Source organism: Hordeum vulgare, chromosome 3H (genome assembly GCF_904849725.1).
Source record: "Hordeum vulgare subsp. vulgare chromosome 3H, MorexV3_pseudomolecules_assembly, whole genome shotgun sequence".
Lineage (NCBI taxonomy): Eukaryota > Viridiplantae > Streptophyta > Magnoliopsida > Poales > Poaceae > Hordeum > Hordeum vulgare.
Window position 1 is genome coordinate 196,424,806 of NC_058520.1, and position 7,189 is coordinate 196,431,994.

Genomic DNA, 7,189 nt, shown 5'->3' on the forward strand with positions numbered 1-7,189 from the left:
TCCACCGCAGCAAGCCTCCAGAGCCACGAAAAACCAATTGGGGGCCGTGTCGGCACCCTGTCGGAGGGGAAACCATCACCGTAGGCCATCTTCATCATTCCGGCGGTCTCCATGATGAGGAGGGAGTAGTTCACCCTCGAGGCTGAGGGTATGTACCAGTAGCTGTGTGTTTGATCTCTCTCTCTCTCTCTCGTGTTCTTGAGATGGCACGATCTTGATGTATCGCGAGCTTTACTAATATAGATGAATCATATGGAGTTTTCCCCTCTCTATCTTCTTCTGATGAATTGAGTTTTCCCTTTGAAGTTTACTTATCAGAATTGAGTCTTTAAGGATTTGAGAACACTTGATGCATGTCTTGCGATGGGATATCTGTGGTGACAATGGGATGTTCTATTGATTTACTTGATGTATGTTTTGGTGATCAACTTGCGGGTTCCGTGACCTTGGGAATCTACCCATAGGGGTTGGCACATGTTTTTGTCTTGACTTTCCGGTAGAAACTTTGGGGCACTCTTTGAAGTTCTTTGTGTTGGATTGAACATGATGAATCTGAAATTATGTGATGCATATCGTATAATCAAGCCCACGGGTACTCGAGGTGACATTGGGGTATCTAGGTGACATTAGGGTATTAGTTGATGTGTATCTTAAGGTGTTATTTTAGTACAAACTCTAGGGATGTTCATGACACTTATAGGGATAGCTCATAAGATTGATCGAAAAAGATAACTTTGAGGTGGTTTCGTACCCTACAATAATTTCTTCGTTTGTTCTCCGCTATTTGTGACTTTGGAGTGAACTCTTTGTCCCACGTGAGGGATTTATATATGATTCAACTATGTTAGTATTGTTGAGAGAACTTGCACTAGTGAAAGTATGGACCCTAGGCCTTGTTTCCAAACATTTATACAATGTTTTGCTCATTGTTTACTATTTTTTACCTTGTCGTTTTTATATTTTTAGAATAGAAACATATATCTAGCATCCATATTACACTAGTATCACCATCTCTTCGCCGAACTAGTGCACCTATACAATTTACCTTTGTATTGGGTGTGTTGGGGACACAAGAGACTCTTTGTTATTTGATTGCATAGTTGCTTGAGAGATACCATCTTCATCCTACGCCTCCCACGGATTGATAAACCTTAGTTCATCCACTTAAGGGAAATTTGCTACTGTCCTACAAAACTCTGCGCTTGGAGGCCCAACACGAGTCTACAAGAAGAAGGTTGTGTAGTAGACATCAAGCTAATTTCTGGCGCCGTTGTTGGGGAGGTTAGGTAAGAGACACTCACATCCCGTCAACGAAGCTAACTTCTGGTGTTGTTGCCGGGGAGGTGAGTGCTTGAAGGTATGTCTTTAGATCTTGCAATTAAATCTTTTAGTTTCTTGTTTTTCACTAGTTTGGTTTTATAAAAGAAAACTACAAAAAAATGGAATTGAGGTTGCCTCATATGCTTCATCTTTTCAATGTCTTTCGTGAAAATGATGGAAAGGAAAATTGTGCTCAAGTGTTAGAAGAAGAAGTTATTAAAATGTTTGGTACTAAATCTTTGAGTGACGAGATTGATTGCAATGTTGTTAGTATGAATTCCTTGAATATTCATGAAGCTAATGATATACAAAGCCATGAGCTTGGGGATGATATGTTTGATAAAGATGATATTTTTAGTCCCGCAAGTTTTGATGAGCAAATTCATTATGATGAAAGCATGTCTCCTATTTATGATGATTATATTGATGAAAGTGGATTTGGAAGAGTTTCGACTCTAGGTACTAATGATCCCACTAATTTGGAGGGTGTTGAATCTTTTCATAATAATAAAAGTGGATATGGAGAGGTCATGACTTTATTTAGTGACGAGTCCACTATTTTGGAAGAGGCTTCAGTTGACTTTGACAACAAAGTTGCTATCTATGATGATTATGATGATGACATGTATGTTATAAAGACTAATAAAAATCATGTAACCTTTCATTGTGATTTTAATTTTTAATTGGATTATGCCAATCAAGTATCACATGGTAGCTATTTTGTTGAGTTTGCTCCAACTACTATGAATGCGAAGAATTTTGCATGTGCGGAGAGTGACAAATTTTCTATGCTTATGTATCATAAAGATAATTCTTTATAAGATAGTTATGTTGTGAAATTCCTTCATGATGCTACTGAAAATTATTATGAGGGAGGAACATATGCCTGTAGGAATTGCAGTAATATCAAGTTTCATCTCTATGTGTTCAAAGTTTTGAAGTTATGCTTGTTTTGCCTTCCTATGCTAGTTGATTATTGCTCCCATAAATTGTTTGTTCACAAAATACCTATGCATAGTAATTGTGTTAGACTTAAATGTGCTTTTCATGAGATTCACGATTCTCTTTTGCATGTTATAATTATTATTCCTATGTGAGCATCATTGAAATCATCATGCCTAGCTAAGAGGCTTTAAAGAAAAGCGCTTGTTGGGAGACAACCCAACACTTTTACTTTCTGTTTTTTGGTGTTAACATGATTAATATACTGCATAATCATGTTTTATAGCTTTTATTTTGATAAAGTGCTAAGTAAAGCCTTTGGGATAGTGTGGATGATAGTTGACTTGATTCTGTGCAAAAACAGAAACTTTTGCTCTCAGTACAGGAATTTTGTAAATTCACTGGAATGTTATTTTGATATTAATGTTTTATAAATAATTTATATACAAATTTCCTGTATTTTCCTAATTTTTCAGAATTTTTAGAGGTGGGGAAGTATGGTTACACTACAGATCTTCACAGTCTGTTCTGTTTTGGACAGATTCTGTTTTGCATGCATAGTTTGCTTGTTTTAGTGTTCCCATAGCTTATATTCAGTGATATAAATTATGGGAATAGTATAATATATTAGGTATAATTTGGGAACAATTATGAATCTTGTCTTGGCAGTACCTAAGTGAATGTTCATTACTTATTATACTAATCCATCTCACGAAGTTCCGTTAAGTTTTATGTGATTGAAGTTTTCAAGTTTTGGATGAGACACTGATACGAGGATAATAAGGAGTGACAAGAACCTAAGCTTGGGGATTCCCAAGGCACCCCCAATGTAATATACAAGGAAGACTCAAGCGCCTAATCTTGGGGATGCCCCGGAAGGCATCCCCTCTTTCGTCTTCAACATTAGCGGTATATCTTACTTGGACCTATATTTTTATTCGTCACATAATATGAGTTTTGCTTGGAGCATAATTTAATTTGTTTTTATATGTTAGGTGTTATTTATAATATTGTTTTTCAATAAAAAGTTCCAAGAATTGCATTAGGATGCTTGCATTGCATGGTTTGATTGGTGTTGTATAAAAACAGAAACTTTTGCTGAAGTGTTTGAATTTTCATATTTTACTGGAACGTAAAAAGTTACTGAAATGTTTACAGAGTGTTTTCATACAAATTTTATAGAATTTCCTAAATTTTCATAATTTTCTGAGTTACATAAGTTCACCTTTTTCATAAATTTCTACAGACTGTTCTGTTTGGACAGATTGTTGTCATAGTTTTGTTATCTACTTATCCTATAGTTTCTATAGCCTATATTGATAGATATAAATTGTGGAAATGATAGTAAATAGTAGATAATGTTTGAAAATTATTATAAAACTTGTATTGGCAGTACATAAAGAGTTGATTTATTATTATGTGCACTAACCTATCTCACGAGTTCTTTTCAAGTTTTGTGTGGATGAAGTTTTTGAGAATAGGTGAAACCGGGATTCAAGAGGATTGAAAAAGATACAAAAGCTCAAGCTTGGGGATGCCCAAGGCACACCAAGTAAATATTTCAAGAAATCTCAAGAATATAAGCTTGGGGATGCTACGTATCCCACCTCCCTTCGTCAACTATCGGTTAGACTATGTTGAGCCTAAATTTTTATTCGTTCACATGATGTGTGCTATTCTTGGAGTGATGTTTTTCTTTTACTTGCTATTTAGATAAAATACTCATACCTGAACATCTTTATTAAGAGAGAGAGATAAAGTCCTCACATAGCTACTTAATTGTTTGACTACTCATTGATCTTCACTTATATGTTTTGGAGTAGTTTTGTCATTTACTCTCGTGCTTCACTTTTATCATATAAGTAAATGGTTGAATGAATTGAATATCATAAATCTGAAATTAAATATGCTTCATATACTTATCCCATGGGGAGTAATGTGACACCCTGAATTTGGTGCTACAGTAATCCGAGGATTAAACTAATCCAATTATGATCAGTGTTGGAATCAACCCTGATTCAAATTCCTTGCAATTCAAAATCATTTGAAAAGTGAAATTAAAAGTTTTGCAAACCAGTAAATAAAAAATCATGCATAGGTTTAAAATATTTCCTGGGATTTCTAAAAATGCAAACACATCTTTGCAAATGTTTAGGTGCCCCTAAAACAATTTAACACATGCGAGAACAATTCTTAAGTGCCTTTTGAGATTATAATATTTTATATTGTTTCAAAAGCTCTCCAAATTTAATTGTGTCTATACCAAATATTGCAATGCAAATATTGGGCAGGTTCACTTATTTTTGTAACGGTCATTTATTACTAATCTTTAAAACATAATATTCTATTTAAAAAGGTTTTAGAAAAGAAAATAAAATGATAAAAAAAGAGGAAAAGGCCCCAGCCCAGTTGGCCGGCCCACCCCGCCCCGAGGGTATATAACCCTCACCCCTGAAACCCTAAGCGCTCCCCACAGCCCCACTTCCCCTACCCTACCACCAACCACGAGGGAGCCAGGCTCCCTCGTCACCCGCACGCCCTCGCTCGACTTCTCTCCTCACGAGCCCACGCGCTCACCTCGCCCTTGCCCTCGCTCAACCCAAATCCCATCGAGCCCCCAGCCCCTCGTGGCTCGTTGCCCTGTCGCCCTCCAGATCGCCCCGCTCTCCCTTCCCTCATCTCCCCCACGAGAGCCGGCCTCTCCCCTAGCACCGCCCCCGCCCTGCATCGGCAGCCAGCCCCTGTCGCCACTGCACCTCCCCTGGTTCCCTCACCTCACCCCGGCCCTATTGTCGGCCGAGCACCATCGCCCGCCGTCGCCGGGGTCCCTTCCCGCCTTAGATGCGGGCCGCCACCACCGGCGCCTCCCCTAGCCGTCCCCATCTCTGCTCGCCTCGGCCCCAATCGTCGGATCCTCCCTTGCCTCCGGCCTTCTCCAACGCCACCTCCGTTCCGGTCACCCCGCCGCATTGCACCGCCGGCCGACATCACCATGCCCTCCCGCCGTCGGCCTAGGTGTTGCTGCTGCCTTGCTCGCGTCTGTGCGCTTGCCCGCGCTTCTCGCCGCGCCTATCGCTAGAACCGCGCCACCCCCATGCCCTGGGCCCCTTTCCCATCGCCGTTGGCCACCGGGACCTCGCCCCCCTCCCACCGGCTGCACCGGCCCTGGCCGCCGGTGAGCTCCTCGAGCCCCTGGCCCCTGGACACCCCCAGCCAATCTGGTTAGTGGGGAGGATTAACCTCCCCCACTAACCCCTTTCTTTTGTGTGTGTGAGAATGACATAAAGGGCCCACGACCCCCTCTCTAAAACTGTTAAAAAATAAATATAATAAATAAATAATATATATATATATGTTTTAATAATAATAATAATAAAGTAAAGTATATAAATAACTAATTATATTTGATTAATTAATTAGTTAATTAATTAAATAGATGATTAAGTATTAATTAAAGGTTGTTAATTAATTCTGTTAATTAGATTATCCTAACAGAGCATGACACGTTGATCCTCCACTAAATTAATCTGATTAATTAATAATTAACCCTAATTAAAAATTGTGTGTATGACACATGGGACCCACTGGTCAGAGTTGACCAATCAACTGCTGATGTCAGCATGACATCGTGCTGATGTCATAAATGTATTTAATTGATTTAGTTTAATCCCTTTTAATTTCATAATATTAATCAAAATTTAAAATATAATATAAAATAAACCATAGATCAGATGAAAATAAGTTATGCATGAAAGCTGATCAGCAGAACGAGACGAACCCGGATACGCTATCCGTTTGTCTCTCACACGTCCCGAGCATAACAAACGTGGAACTTTTCCATCGTTTTCGTCCGACCGGTAGTAGCTAGAGACCCGGGAAATATCATATCATATTTTCCCGATCCGTCTGTGACGGATGTTATTGCGTTAGCTCATGCCTAGCATGCATATTGCCATGTCATGCTAAGTGTTGCACCTGTTGCTGCTATTTATTGTTTCTGCCCCCCTCTTCTTACCGGTAGACCCCGAGGCTGACGCTGTGTTGGGGCATAGTTTATGCCTAAGTACTTCTGGTGATTGATGACAATACCGCAAAGTACTAACCGTCTGTGTGATTAAGATTTCAGATAACACACGTCAACGGCATAAGACGACTTGCCCCCTCGTTCGTGGAACAGAAGGCCAGCGTTCTCTATGATTCTCTTTATTTGAGTCATAGGAAAGCCGTACTATTAAGAGGGGAACCATAGTGGAAAGGTTTGGGTGGAATCAATCTTTGAACGTGCACACTTCACACATTTTCCCCTTGCCAGCATCTTTGGAGTGGCTCCCGCCTTTGTGTTTCCTTCTTCTTTGCAAATGGTCCCTCAGCGGTAGTACCGCTGGGCCAAGCGGTAGTACCGCTGGCCCTAGCGGTAGTACCGCTGGAGTGCTAGCGGTAGTACCGCTGCAGCCAGCGGTAGTACCGCTGCAGCCAGCGGTAGTACCGCCCCTGGTCAGCGGTAGTACCGCTCCAGGAGCTTAGTACCGCCTGCCTAGCGGTTGTACGTGGACGGACCTTTTTGCGAAGACTTTCTTGGCGGTGGTAGTACTTATGCACTACCAGGGGGCCAGTGGTAGTACCGCTGCAGCCAGCGGTAGTACCGCTGGAGTGCTAGCGGTAGTACCGCTGCACCCAGCGGTAGTACCGCTCGACTCGGGCTGAGAGTGGGAAAATGGTAGGATTTCCCCCCCCCCCACTATATAAAGGGTTCTTCTAGCTGTGGAACCTCATCTTTTCCCCTCCTAAGCTCCATTGTTGCTCCCTAAGCTCAAAAGTACCTGATCTGTCTCCCTAGCCAATCAAACTTGTTGATTCTTTAGGGATTGGTTGAGAAGGCCTAGATCCACACTTCCACCAAGAGAAAAGTTGATTCCCCCACCAATCC